This window comes from Pelodiscus sinensis, chromosome 24 (assembly GCF_052426305.1).
Source record: "Pelodiscus sinensis isolate ZL-2025 chromosome 24, ASM5242630v1, whole genome shotgun sequence".
Taxonomy (NCBI): Eukaryota; Metazoa; Chordata; order Testudines; family Trionychidae; genus Pelodiscus; species Pelodiscus sinensis.
In genome coordinates, this window is record NC_143075.1 from 20,158,415 (window position 1) to 20,172,500 (window position 14,086).

The window sequence follows — 14,086 nt, forward strand, 5'->3', positions numbered from 1 at the left end:
CAGGCAAGGACAGTATGTGGAGACCCCCCTGCTCTGCCTCTCTCAGGGGCTGCAGGGACATGCCCGCCACTTCCTGGAGCAGCAATTCCCACAGGGATAATGACTCCAGCCAGGGCAGGTTCGGCGTTTTAGAACTCACTACTCAACAAATCACATGTAAGCGTAAGCAAAATGCAGGACAATGTAGCACTTTAAAGACTAACAAGATGGTTTATTAGGTGATGAGCTTTCGTGGGCCAGACCCACTTCCTCAGATCAAATAGTGGAAGAAGAGAATGTAAGCGTAAGAGAGAAATGAACACGATGAAATGCACAGACCAGTCAAACCCCCAAACTAACCCACTTTGCAAGCAGTAAAAGGAGTAACGACCCCCCACGTACGTGTTAGGGCAGGAGAGGAGTGCAGGACAGTGTGTGTGTGTGTGTGAGAATGACAAAGACACACACAGGCTACGTCTAGACTGGTGTGATTTTCCACAAATGCTTTTAACGGAAAAGTTTTCCATTAAAAGTATTTGCGGAAAAGAGCATCTAGATTGGCAGGACGCTTTTCTGCAAAAGCACTTTGTGTGGAAAAGCGTCCGTGCCAATCTAGAAAATCGCCATTTTCACGATCGGGGCTTTTTTGCACAAAACAAATCTGAGCTGTCTACACTGGCCCTTTTGCGCAAAAGGACTTTTGCCTGAATGGGAGCAGCGTAGTATTTCCGCAAGAAGCACTGATTTCTTACATGAGATCGTCAGTGTTCTTGCGGAAATTCAAGCGGCCAGTGTAGACAGCTGGCAAGTTTTTCCACAAAAGCAGCTGCTTTTGCGGAAAAACTTGCCAGTCTAGACACAGCCACAGTGTGTGAGCGTGGCAGAGATTTGCATTGCTAAACTCCTTCCATCCCCTTCTCTCTGTGTGGAGACAGGGTACTAAAGTGGGGGGAGGAGGGACACCCTGACATCAGCACCCTCCTTTCCCCCCCCCCCCACACTCTGCACAGCAAGCAGGGAGACTCCCGGGGGGGCAGCTCCAAGCAAAGGGCAGAAGCAGTGGGGGCAGGGGCAACTGAAGTGCCGGCACTTGATAGCTTCCTGGCCAAGCCAGTCAGGATCACCTGTCAGAGGCTCCAGGATCTACCGGTAGATCCCAGTCGAGTGGATGGTGACCACTGCTCTGGGTCATCCGGCACTGGCCACTGTCGGCAGACAGGATACTGGGCTAGATGGACCTGTGGTCTGACCCAGTCTGACCGTTCTTATGATCCGATGACATTCCAGCGGGTAATTAAACCCTAGCCGGGAAATCAGTTACCAACTGATACAGCCACCTCCGACGGTTGTTGTTCCTGCGGTGGTTGACCCAACGCGGGGCTTGCCCGTTGTGACTCTCCCCAGCCCCAAAGGAGCAATGTCGGCCAAAGAGCAGGAGACAGCTCCTTCCTGTACCTTGATTTGCACTTGGCAGGCCGCTAACTGAAGCGGTTCTGTTTCCCCCACCTGCCCCCAGAAAGGCAGAGGGAGGGACTCGCTCCCCCTTCCCACGCATTTCTCCGAGTGCATGGGAGGCTTTTCAGCAGCCGGGGAGAAGACGGATGTTAGAACGCAGGAGGGGACGAGCCAGGGCCTCGGGAAGACAGAGCGAGTACCCGAAACATAAAAGCCAGGAAAGATGGAGGAAGGAAAATATTTTTATGGATCCAAAAAAAAGAAAGAAGAACTTGCTTAAATGAGCCAAAAAGTCCACACCTAAAAATACAGCTCGACATACATGTGCAGGCTAGGAAAGTCCCATCCTGTTTCATTGGAAGGTGCTACACTGCACACTGCCGGCCAGCAGAAACCCCATCCCGTCTTCCTCACAGCCAGCCCCTGCGACCGTAGCTTACTATAGCAGTGAGAAAGATCTCCCTGAAAACGATCTCCCTCATCGTGTAGTGAAGGGCCCAAGCATTTTAAATAAAAAACGTAAGAGCAGCCAGACTGGGTGAGACCAACGGTCCAGCTACCCCAGTATCCTGTGTCCTGACAGCGGCCAATACCTGATGCCCCAGAGGGAGGGAACACAACAGGTAATCCTCATGTGATCCCTCTCCTGTCACCCATTTACAGACAAACAGGCTAAGGACACCATTCCTGCCGATCCTGGCTAATAGCCATGGATGGACCAATCCTCCATGAATATATCTAGGCTCTTTTTTGAACTCTGTTAAAGTCCTGATCTTCACAACATCCTCTGGCAAGGAGTTCCACAGGTTAATTTTGTCTTGCAAGAAGAAAAACTTCTTTTTTATTTGTTTTAAACCTGCTGCCTATTCATTTCATTCGGTGACCTCCAGTTCTTGTATCATGGGAACAAGTAAATAACTTTTCCTTATTTACCTTCTCCGCACCAGTCAGGCTTATTTACCTTCTCTGCACCAGGAATGAAGGAGCAGCGTGAAGTCTAGCAGGCTCCTGAGATAATGAACTGCTTTGACAGGGGACTTGCAAATGCCCTTAACTTAGCACAAGGATATTGACTTTGCAAGTTATTAAAAATGCATCAGCATTACTTCCATCTTTGCTGGCTTGAGCTTAGCTGCATGGCTCTCCTCCAGGCCCTTATCTCTGCCAGCCATTAGCAGTGACAAGGGGGAATCCAACAGGAACACACAGACGCAAGCCTCTCCCCTCTCCCAGAGTAGAGAGCCAGGTGGACGCAGCAGGCTGCATTTTTCAGTGCTCTGGGGCTGCAACAGGCAGGGAGCCCGGCCTGCCTTGGGGGTGCTATAGGGCTGCTGGCCGGGAGATACTTAGGTAAGATACTTAGGTAAGCCTGCCTCTGGCACCCCAGCCCCTTCTGCACCCCAATGTCACCTTCCAAACCCTCTGCACCCCCACTGCCCTAGGTCACAATTCCCTCCCACGCCCTGTACCCCCTTTCATATCTCTCCCCAGGCCAGAATCCTCTCCTGCACCTCTACTCCCTGCCTGACCCTACACCCCAATCCCCAGACCTAGGTCACAGCCCCCTCCTTCACCCAAACTCCCTCTCGGACCTGGCACCATCTCCTGCACCCCAGTCCCTTACCCCGTGCGCCCTTCTGCACCCAGCCTCCATCCTAGGCCCCTCTCCTCAGTGTGGCCCTTGACTACTTTCCAAATTCTTGGAGTGTCCCCCCACCCAAAATGATTGCCCGCCCCTGGTGTAGAAACCAAGCTGTCCCTTGGACAGTCGTTTATGCTGGTGCCGGTGGAAAATGGATAGAAAAGGCTGCTCTTCTGCTGCAGCTTTGCCCTGACTGGTGGGGTTTCACTGGTGTAGCCACAGCAGGGGCAGGGCCCGGGGGAATCTAAGTCTTGACCTTCTACCCCAGCGAGGCTGCAAAGAAAACTGGGTTTGTGCGATGCCTGGTGCAGTGCTGCCCACCTGAGCCTGCAGCCTGCTAGCACTGAGCAGTGTGAACCGCCCCTGCGCCCCTCAAGGATGCATTCGTCCTGAAGCCCAGTGCTAATCATGTTAATAGCAACTCTGGCAGCTGTTTCGCCTGGGCGCCGAGGAGGCGTGTCGCTGCTATTCCTGTCCTTCCACGACCTAAACAGAGCCCCCGCCTCCTCTGGCCTCCGAGGTGTCAATGCTGCTCTCCCACACGACAGTGCAAGCCATTTCTCTATAGGGATTTGTCTGTTGTTGCAGCTGAAACATCCAGCCACTGGATGTCTAGCCAAGGGCACCAGGTCAACCCATAGGATTCTACAGCAGGTCGACCTGGTGGCACAACTTAAACGTGCGTCTCTAAAAGCCTCTTAATATCATCATCAAGATCACGATTTGTGGTACAGGGCCATCCAGAGGATCCGATGGCTAATGAGGCACCATGGATGTGCAATGCGAAAGACTGCTCCTACCCTAAAGGGTTAGACAGAGAGAGGGTGAGAGGGGAAGTAGACACAAATGGATGTGAAGCAATCAGCTATTTACACAGAGCTGGGGGGTGGCTTAGAACTCAGGTCTCTGGAGTCCCTGTCATGGGATCCTAGCAGCATAAAGCCTGGCCTACACTCCAGAGTTAGGATGATATAATGCAGTTTTTGGTACATTATCTCTGTAAGACCTGATCTACACTACAGCAAAAGGTCGACTTAACATACACAACTCCACTACGTTAATTACGTAGATGGCGTCAACGTATCTCAAATCAGGTTTCTGTGTCATCCAGGGTACGTCTAGACTACAGGCTTTTGTCGGCAGAAGTTTTGTCGACAGATACTGTCGACAAAACTTCTGTCGACAAAGCAAGCATCTTTGTCGACACGGTAGTGTAGACGCAAAGGACAGTTTACATGCAATAACACCTTCTGTCGACAGAAACTCTGTCGACAGAAGGCGTTATGCCTCGTAAAATGAGGTTTACCAGCGTCGACAAAACTGCTGAGTTCTGTCGACGTTATGTCGACAGAACTCAGCGGTAGTGTAGACGCAGGTATAGTTTTGTCGACAAAAGTCCACTTTTGTCAACAAAACTCTGTAGTCTAGACACACCCCCACAGAGGGAAGTCGCTGGGAGCAAATGCTCCTGTCAATTTCCCTTACTCCTTGTGAGGAGCAGGAGTATCGGTGGGGACACCCTCTGAGTTCGACTTAGCAGGTCTAGTATAGAATCTCGGAAGATTGACCGTTGCAGCGTCGATCTGCGTAGTGTAGACGTGGCCTAAGTGTCTACACTACAGCATTGCTCTCGCCAATGTCAGTCGCCCATTTCACCAACCTAATAACTCCGCCGCCGCGAGAGGCGTCATGCTTCGCTTGGCAGGACGAGGCAGTGCCTGTGTGGACACTGCGTTACTTCCATCACCTGTTGCCTGTGAGCCTTGCATGGGTCTCACAGCTCAAGCCCCTGGCATCACCCAGGGCTGGCAGCTCAAACGGTCCTCCCCACATGACAGGCTCCAGCTGTCAGGGCCCCACACAGTTAAGACAGTAGAACTGCTCCTGGTCAGGGTCTAGACTGGCACGATTTTCCAGAAATGCTTTTAACGGAAAAGTTTTCCATTAAAAGCATTTTCGGAAAAGAGCATCTAGATTGGCACGGACGCTTTTCCGCAAAAGCACTTTTTGCAGAAAAGCGTCCGTGGCCAATCTAGATGCGCTTTTCCGCAAAAAAGCCCCGACCGCCATTTTCGCGATCGGGGCTTTTTTGCGGAAAACAAATCTCTGCTGTCTACGCTGGCCCTTTTGCGCAAAAGTTTTTCGGGAAAAGACTTTGGCCCGAACGGGAGCAGCATAATATTTCCGCAAAAACACTGACAATCTTACATGAGATCGTCAGTGCTTTTGCGGAAATTCACGCGGCCAGTGTAGACAGCTGGCATGTTTTTCCGGAAAAGCAGCTGATTTTCCGGAAAAAGTGGCCAGTCTAGACACAGCCCTACAGAGGGACCCAAGTATAGACGTGAAAAAGAGCAGTGACTACTGTGGTGGCTGTAGACTGACCTAACTTTGGTCAACTTAATTGTGTAGTATCGACTTGCCCGAGGACAGGAAGAGAGCTCAGTAGTTCACCTAGTCCAGTCCCTGCACTCCAGGCAGGCCTAAGTAATACTGAGACGGTCGTAGGCCCTAGCCCCTGGCCTGCACTGCAGAAAGGAGCAGCACTTCACACGGTGCCGAGCGCTTACAGCCACGAGAGGAAGCCGTGAAACGAAAGTGCTTCCTTCCACGACTGCTCCCCGCTGGCACGAGCTAAGGCCTGGTGCAGAGGTGGAGGGAAGTGGATTTGCCCGAGCTCATAAAGAAGTCTGTAACCTTATTTAAAAGTCACTTTTACTCATAATTGGAGGCACTTACCCCTCAGATACATCACTCGCCTCGCACCCGTTTTATTACCAGTAATAACTCTCGTAAATTCCTCAACAGATGGAAATTTTATTTGCCTAATCATTGCCATTTGACTTACTGTGGAGCTGCATATAGCGGCGCAGGGCAGACATTTTCCAGCAGCGGTGATGGTTGCGGGGGTGCGGGGAACGTGGCATTTATTGCCAAGGCCACCTTGAAGATTTGTGGGGTTGGAAGGTGGCTCCATAAAGTCACTTCTTCTGCGTTCCCTCCCCAGCAACCGCAGCCGTTCCACTGTGTGCGCAGTGGGTTGAAGAGCTGCTGCTCAGGTGTTCATCCTGTAATCCCTCTGGAGAACCCGTGTTTAATGGCACTGCGGTGCTTGGTGGGGTTCACACAGGGTGTGCGTCCCCTGTGGAATGCCCACGGGATAACCCACAGGCAGGATCGAAAGGGCACGTGTGGCATCTTAGCTTCATCTCAGACAATGCCGGGGTGCTCTGTGATTAGCAATGGGCTGAGAAGAGCTCTTGAGGCAGCTCCATCCTGCACGGAAGTTGGGATCTTGACCAATGCTGGGTGAATAACAGGTTTTTGTTTTGTTTTGTCCCCTGGCAATTCCAGAAAATGCAGGGAGGGAGGGTGACAGGTTCAGTCACAGAGACCCCCTTGAAACTGTCCCCTGATGTCCTGATATACCACTGAACCTACTGTTCTGCCCTCCCAGGTACCAGTGTTCCCTCTAATTTTTTCCATCCATGTGCAGAATAAATGTTGTTACATGCACCAAGACATGTGTGGATGTACACTAGCAGTAGAAACACATGCTGCCAGCTGTGGGGGCTCTGCGAATCAGCTGGGTGGCATTTGAATCTCTCCTGGGAGGCCGCCCAAGTGTTCAGCTTGCAGTGAACACTCCTGGACCCCCCCTCAATTCTGTGCTGCCAGGCTAGGCCCTCTGGCTTCCTCCAGCAGTGACACACAGAGAGTCACCGGCAGCCCACTGCAGTATAATTTAACACTGAGATCAGCTCAGCTCTGGGAAGGTTCAACCAAAGGGACCTGCCTTAGCCCCCAAATGCACAGCACCAATGGGACCTGAACCCAGAAAAATCCTTCTTATACTGTATAAAGTTTATACAGGGCTAGCTCATATTCACCCTCTTTCTCAGGGTAAAGAGAGAGATGAACAGATTCAAAACACACACACCCCATAGCTCCAGTAACAAAAATTTATTAATAAACAAAAGGATAAAAAGTAGGATTTAGGTGGTCATACGAGATAGCAACCAGAACAGTGCAGGTTACTAAACAAAATAAAACAAAACACTCAAGCTACATTTAATACACCAAGAAACTGGTTACATGGCTCACCCTCTGTTATTCTGGTAAGCTTCTTTCATGGACTGACCAGCCTTCTAGTCTGGCTCAATCCTTCCACCTGTTCAGTCTTAACTGCGTGGGTGGTGAGCAAGGGTGTCCTTACATCTAGTTGAATAAAAAAACAGGACTATGTAGCACTTACCTCTAGTAGCCTCTATTTTTGTTTGGCTTCCCACTTTCACATAGATTTTGCCAAAGTCAGGAATCCTTTATGTTCAGTTTAAACGTTTCCTCATTTTCAGTGCAATCTCTATCCCTGGAGGATTTTACGACCCACCTTCACCAAGACCAGGCTAGGATGATTGAGTTGTGGTTGGTCCTTTGAGCAGGGAGTTGGACTCGATGACTCCTGAGGTCTCTTCCAGCCCTAGAATTCTAAAAAAACCATCAAGCAAATGGTCTGGTAGCACTTTATTGACTAACAAAACATGTAGATGGCATCATGAGCTTTTGTGGGCACAGCCCACTTCTTCAGATGACCAGAGTTATGATTAGAGGATAAGGAAACGTGAAATAAATAGGAGAAAGGAAGGGGGCAGGGGAAAGAAAGATGTTCTGTCGCCCATCCTCCTACCTCTATGCATAAAGTATCAGGAGAAAGGGTGCTAAACCTGAGTAGATAAAGATCAAAGTCAATGGCTGGATAAGGCAGGAAGGATACCATTCAGAATGTAATAGAAATGTAGCCGTGTTAGTCTGGTGTAGCTGAAACAAAATACAAGACTATGTAGCACTTTAAAGACTAACAAGATGGTTTATTAGGTGATGAGCTTTCGTGGGCCAGACCCGCTTCCTCAGATCAAATAGTGAAAGAAAATAGTCACATATATACATGGTTGTGACTATTGGTTGTGACTATTTTCTTCCACTATTTGATCTAAGGAAGTGGGTCTGGCCCACGAAAGCTCATCACCTAATAAACCATCTTGTTAGTCTTTAAAGTGATTCAGAAAGTAGTTAGCACCTTCATTGATAAAGGTTCCACCACCCCATATCTTGATTAAGTCCATAATTAATTGAATTGAATTTGCATATGTATTGTAATTCCTAAGTAAAGCATCCAAGATGGGTCCCAGCATCATTGTCCAGTGGCCACATGGTAGGATCAACCAGAGCCTCTCATCCCAGGCTTACAGGAAAAACAAGTCCATTTACAAGTCATTGTTTTCTTGGCAATGGGCCATCAACACCCTGAAGTACCATTAATGGCCCTCACTTAGCATGACTGCTTTAATGACACAGGTTTACACTCCATATTTCTAACTCCAAATACAGGAATGATACATGCATACAAATGGGATAATCATATTCAGTAGATTACAGGTTTTCCAATGATACCTTTCATGAGCGCATTTAAGCATATTTCAGTTATGTCCTTTTCATATTCATCAGCATATTTTTATAACACATATGGAATGTCCCATCACAGGGAGGAAGGAATCATATGTAGCCACACGGCAAAACAACCACAACAAACCCAGATTTTGTCACAGGGAAACCTTTCATCAAACAAAACATTTTGCTTCAGGTTTGACCTTTTCAAGGAGATTTCAGACCGACACATCAAAATGGCTTGCCATTTGGGGAATTTCCAGACGATTGATTGGTTGTGGTTTTGTTTTGACGGGAACGGGTGGGAGAAATCGACAGAAATTCCTGGCACGTATTTGATGTCACTGAATGTGCATTTTTCACTAAAATAAAAATTAGGGATGAAAAATGTTCCCCAGCTCTGATCTTCAGGCCTGTTGACTGGCCAAAGATGTAGGCTATAAAAAGGCATTATTCGGCCTTCTAAGAAGGGGATCTGGCACAGTCTGCCTGACCTCTCTCCAAACCCCACTACTTACGCTCTGAGGGAATGATGCATTTATAAAGAAAGCTAGTTAGACACGTGTCTGCCTTCCAGTAAGGGAGTGGTCTCATTGACTCCACAAAGGGGGACTTTAGCCACCAAGGCTGAGGCCAGGTCTGCACTAAAAGGGAAAGTCGAATCAAGATACACAACTCCAGCTACGTTAATTACATAGCTGGAGTCAACATCCCTTGTCTGGAGTGTCCCCGCCATGTCCACAGTGGGAGGCCAATGGGAGCAAACACTCCCGTCAGCTTCCCTTACTCCTCACCTCTGAGTAGGGGAGCATCCTCTGAGTTTGATTTAGAGAGTCTTAACTAGACTTGCTAAATCGAATGCCAGAAGATCAATTGCGACATTTCTGTTTAGTGAAGACATGGCCTAAGTTTTTCAGAGCTGCCTTGGGCATTTAGATTGCTGCGTCTAACTCTGGGGTGGGCAACCTGCAGCCTCCACACAGCCCAGAAGGCTAATCTACTGGCGGGCTGGGAGAACATTTATGTTGGCTGTCCGCCGGCACAGCCTCCTACAGCTCCTAGCGGCTGGAGTTCACCGCTCCCGGCCAATGGAAGCTGTGGGACATGGAACAGGCTGCAGGGACATGCTGGTTGCTGCTTCACTCAGATCCCATTGGTCAGGAACAGTGAATAACGACCACAGGGAGCTGCGGGAAACCATGCCTGTGGACGGTCAACATAAACAAATTGTCTCATGGCCCTCCAGCAGATTACCCTGACAGGCTGCATGCGGCCTGTGGGTCACAGGTTCCCCACGACTGACTCTAACGCCGCTAGGGCAGCTTTGGGAATCTCTGCTAAATCCACAGTAGGACAGCTGTCCCTCAATACCAGCCCTGACACGTGGGCGAGTTCCGAAGAGTTTCCAGAGTCGACAGCTCTCTTCTAGGGCCCTTCCCTGCCTGTCGCCCCGGTGCACAGGGGCATGCGGAATCCGTGCTGTGCCCAGATGTCCAAGTGCTGATGGAGAATGACAGTTGCACCTCTGGTTCTTGGCACAGATCCCGTATTGCCATGCTGCCGTGGAGCTGCTACATTTTCAGTAACGTGGGGCCTACGCCAGTGACTATCCCGTGACGTTTTAGGGGCCTGGCACCACACTGGGTGGGCCCTGGGGTGTAGCACACAAGGGTTATGTTTCCAGGATCTCTCAAAGGGGGTTGTCTTGTTATTGCATCTCTGGGGATCTGGTGTCTTTATCTCCGCGTGCTGTCATCGTGCCAGCTCCAGAAGCTTATTCGTATTCTGGAAGCGAGGAAGCCATCTGCTGCCATGTCAGAGGCCTCTCCTGCTGGGATCACCTGGATGGATGGTTTGTGCCCTGCTCCGGCACAGAGATAAGAACTGCTTGGTCGCTCGACCCATGTGAGGTTGGTTCTGGGGAAGGGCACAGGGGCAGGGGTAAATTAGATGAAGAAATGGATAGCTCATTATATTGCTTTAGCTCTTTCTTTCTTTCTTTCTTTCTTTCTTTCTTTCTTTCTTTCTTTCTTTCTTTCTTTCTTTCTTTCTTTCTTTCTTTCTTTCTTTCTTTCTTTCTTTCTTTCTTTCTTTCTTTCTTTCTTTTTCCCTTGCCTGGCTGGGGCTGTATAAGTACCTTCAATAGAGTCTGCCATTCTGATGGAAAGACCCTCCACCATTACTGTATTTTGATTTTGGCTGCCCCTTGGCAATTAACGCAGATGCTTTAGCTACCATGGCTATTGACCGTGTTGCCTAGCTACTGAGCTAAGCTAATGTGGGAACTCTGAATCGGGGACCTACTCTTGGTGAAGCAAGTCCCACTGCCCTCTCCCAGCCTGCTCTGCTCTGTCACCCTCTCCCACCCTGCCCCACCACCCTCTCCCAGCTCACTCCATCCCGCCGCCCTCTCCCAGCCTGCCCCACCGCCCTCTCCCAGCCTGCTCTGTTCTGCCACCCTCTCCCACCCTGCCCCACCACCCTCTCCCAGCTCACTCCACCCCGCCACCCTCTCCCAGCCTGCTCTGCTCTGCCACCCTCTCCCACCCTGCCCCACTGCCCTCTCCCAGCTCACTCCATCCCGCCGCCCTCTCCCAGGCTGCCCCACCGCCCTCTCCCAGTTCACTCCATCCTGCCGCCCTCTCCCACCCTGCCACACCACCTTCTCCCAGCTCACTCCATCCCGCCGCCCTCTCCCAGCCTGCCCCACCGCCCTCTCCCAGCTCACTCCATCCCGCCGCCCTCTCCCACCCTGCCCCACCACCCTCTCCCAGCTCGCTCCGCCCCACTGTCCTCTCCCAGCCCACTCCGCCACCCTCTCTCAGCCCGCTCTGCCGCCTTCTCCCAGCCCACTCCGCTCCACTGCCCTCTCCCAACCCGCTCGGCCCCGCTGCCCTCTCCCAACTGAGAAGGGAAGCGGCATAACCTAGTCCCAGCCCACCCCCCACCCCCAAACCCTGCATCCCTTGGGAGCACAGCAGGCTGGAGACGGGGCGTGCTGCTTCCTGCTGTCACGGCGAAGAGGAGTGACCTGGCCGGGAGACGGCAATGGAGCAGAGCAGACTGATGTGTCACTCAGCTTCACGTGGCTCCCGCTGCTGTGGGGAGTGGGGTGAAGCCGGATCTGCTGCCAGCCTGAGGCCCCTCGCCCCAGGTAATCCCCTGGGCTCCACAGCTAATGTCACTATGGGGGATCATACAAGTGGCACCTCTGGCGAAGACCGCGGATGTTGCTGGCAGAGCGCCCTGGGAGCGGGGCATCCTGGGAGTCCAGCGGGGCCAATGGCCGGGGGATTGGTGGGGGCTGGACCGGCCGCAGGGAACCCAAGTCAGGACGATGGCAGGGGGCTGGGGCCAGGAAGCTGCAGATGGGAGCCCCAGTTGGGAAGGAACCAGTGGAAGTAGAGCCAGTGGTCGGGAACCCCGCTGGATGGGGGCGGAGTCTGTGGAGCTGGTGTGGAACCAGCAGCCAGCAGGGGAACATTCCTGTCCCCTAGACTATCAACATACCTGGTTTGGGACCACTCCGGTCCCAAAGGTGGGAGACCAAGGAGGTCCAAGTTGCTTCAATTCCAAAGCAGCCCTGAATTCAATGGCTGTCAGCACAATGTGGACCCAGACCCCAAAGTTAGAGGGTCTCTCAATTGGGCTCAAAGCCCATTACAATGAAAAAAGGGCCCAGCTTTCCAAGGCTTTGGGGTGAGCGCATTTTTAATCAATAAACCAGATCCTCAACAGCTGTTGGTGTGGGCTGCTGCTCTAGCAGAACCAGTAAGCAAAAGCCAATAAGGGTGACACTTCCTGGTTAACCATTCACATCCCGAGCAGGCAGCTGCGTAGCCGCCTTAGCAAAAACATTTCTGGGCAAAAACATTTCACGTTTCTATGACATTTTTGTGACATTTTCCCCTGTGTGTTGACCAATTGTAGAAGTGGGAGAACGTTTCAAATGTCCATGACATTTCAAAAATTGATGAACAACCTCTCCAGCTCTCCCCCATCACCAGAAACAAACTCACCACCACCCTGAAGCGGGCTTCTGAGGGATGTTGACATTTTAGGCAATTTCCCCCCAACGCTGCATGCCTCAAAGCAAGTAGCCACGGGCCTGTTTACACCTCCTGACCTCTAGAAACCTGTGTTTACTTGTCCAATGGCATCAGAAGGGGACAATGAGTCCAGAGAGACGATGAAATGCCCAATGTGCAACATCTTAGAAGTACCCTAGGTAGAACTCTCACCAGTCAAATTGTCCAATGGAATTACTGCCCCTTTGAGAATCAAGAACTACAAAGCCTCAGGGCATGCTGGGAATTGTAGTCTTTCTATGGAGATCTCACAGGTAGAGAGAGTGGAGAAGACGACTATGAAGAAACAGCAGTAAAGAACCGCAGCCCCTAGCATCCATGAGGTTCTGTGGCTCTTAGCACTAAAAAGAGAAGGCCAAACAGTGATCACTGGGCCAGATTCTGATTTCAGCTGCCTGTGCGTTGTTGGGGTAACAAATTGGCGCCAGGGGACCATCCTAGCGCTAACCTGCGTTAAGATCCAAACTGGCCCCTTTAGGATCTATCTCGTCATGAAGAAACATTCAAAATGATGGCTGTCACCATTCTTTCAGCGTGTTTAATCAATTTTGCATGAGGGTTTTTTGAATACCGAGCATGGTATTGAAGCAGCTGATAAGCAGTGTGCACGAAACTAGTGGATACAGCATTTGTAAATTGATTGCAGTGAAGTGGCATTGGCTTCCAAGAGCTGTAGCCAGCAGCTTTGTGCTTCACCCTACAGAGGCTTAACGCCGAAGTATCCCTACCGAAGTCACAAAAGTGTCTCCCAATTCCCACCAGCACGAGTGAGCCCTGAACCTGGCTCACTGTGCTTTGCCATTTATTAGTTCTTTGGGGGAGGGAGGAATGCAAACTTTGGGAGAACATCTGCCATCCTTTATCCATTGTTTTATACAGAGCTGATTGACTTCTGCTGTATTTCTAAATTCCTGGGCCTGGTTCTTCCCTATCGCACAGGGTGCTGAGTATAAAGACATTAAAGATTCATAGAATCCCAGGGTTGGCAGACCTCAGGAGTCATCAAGTCCAGCCCCCTGCTCAAAGCAGGACCAATCCCAACTCAATCAACCTGGCCAGGGCTTGATAAAGTCAGAATTTAAAACCCTCCAAGGATGGAGATTCCACCCCCTCCCTAGGGAACCCATCCCAGTGCTTCACCCCCCCACCTAGCGGAATAGTTTTTCCTAATATCCAACCTAGACCTCCCCCACTGCAACTTAAGACCATTGCTCCTTGTTCTGTCAACACTGAGAACAGCCTCTCTCCATCCTCTTTGGAACCCACTTTTAGGCAGTCGAAGGCTGCTATCAAATGCCCTCTCGGCCCTCTCTTTTGCAGACTAAACAAGTCCAAATCCCTCAGCCTCTCCTCGTAGATCATATGCTCCAGCCCCCTCATCATTTTGGTTGCCCTCCGCTGGACTTTCTCCAGTGTGTCCACATCCATTATATAGTGGGGGCCCAGAACTGGACACAATACTCCAGATGTGGCCTTA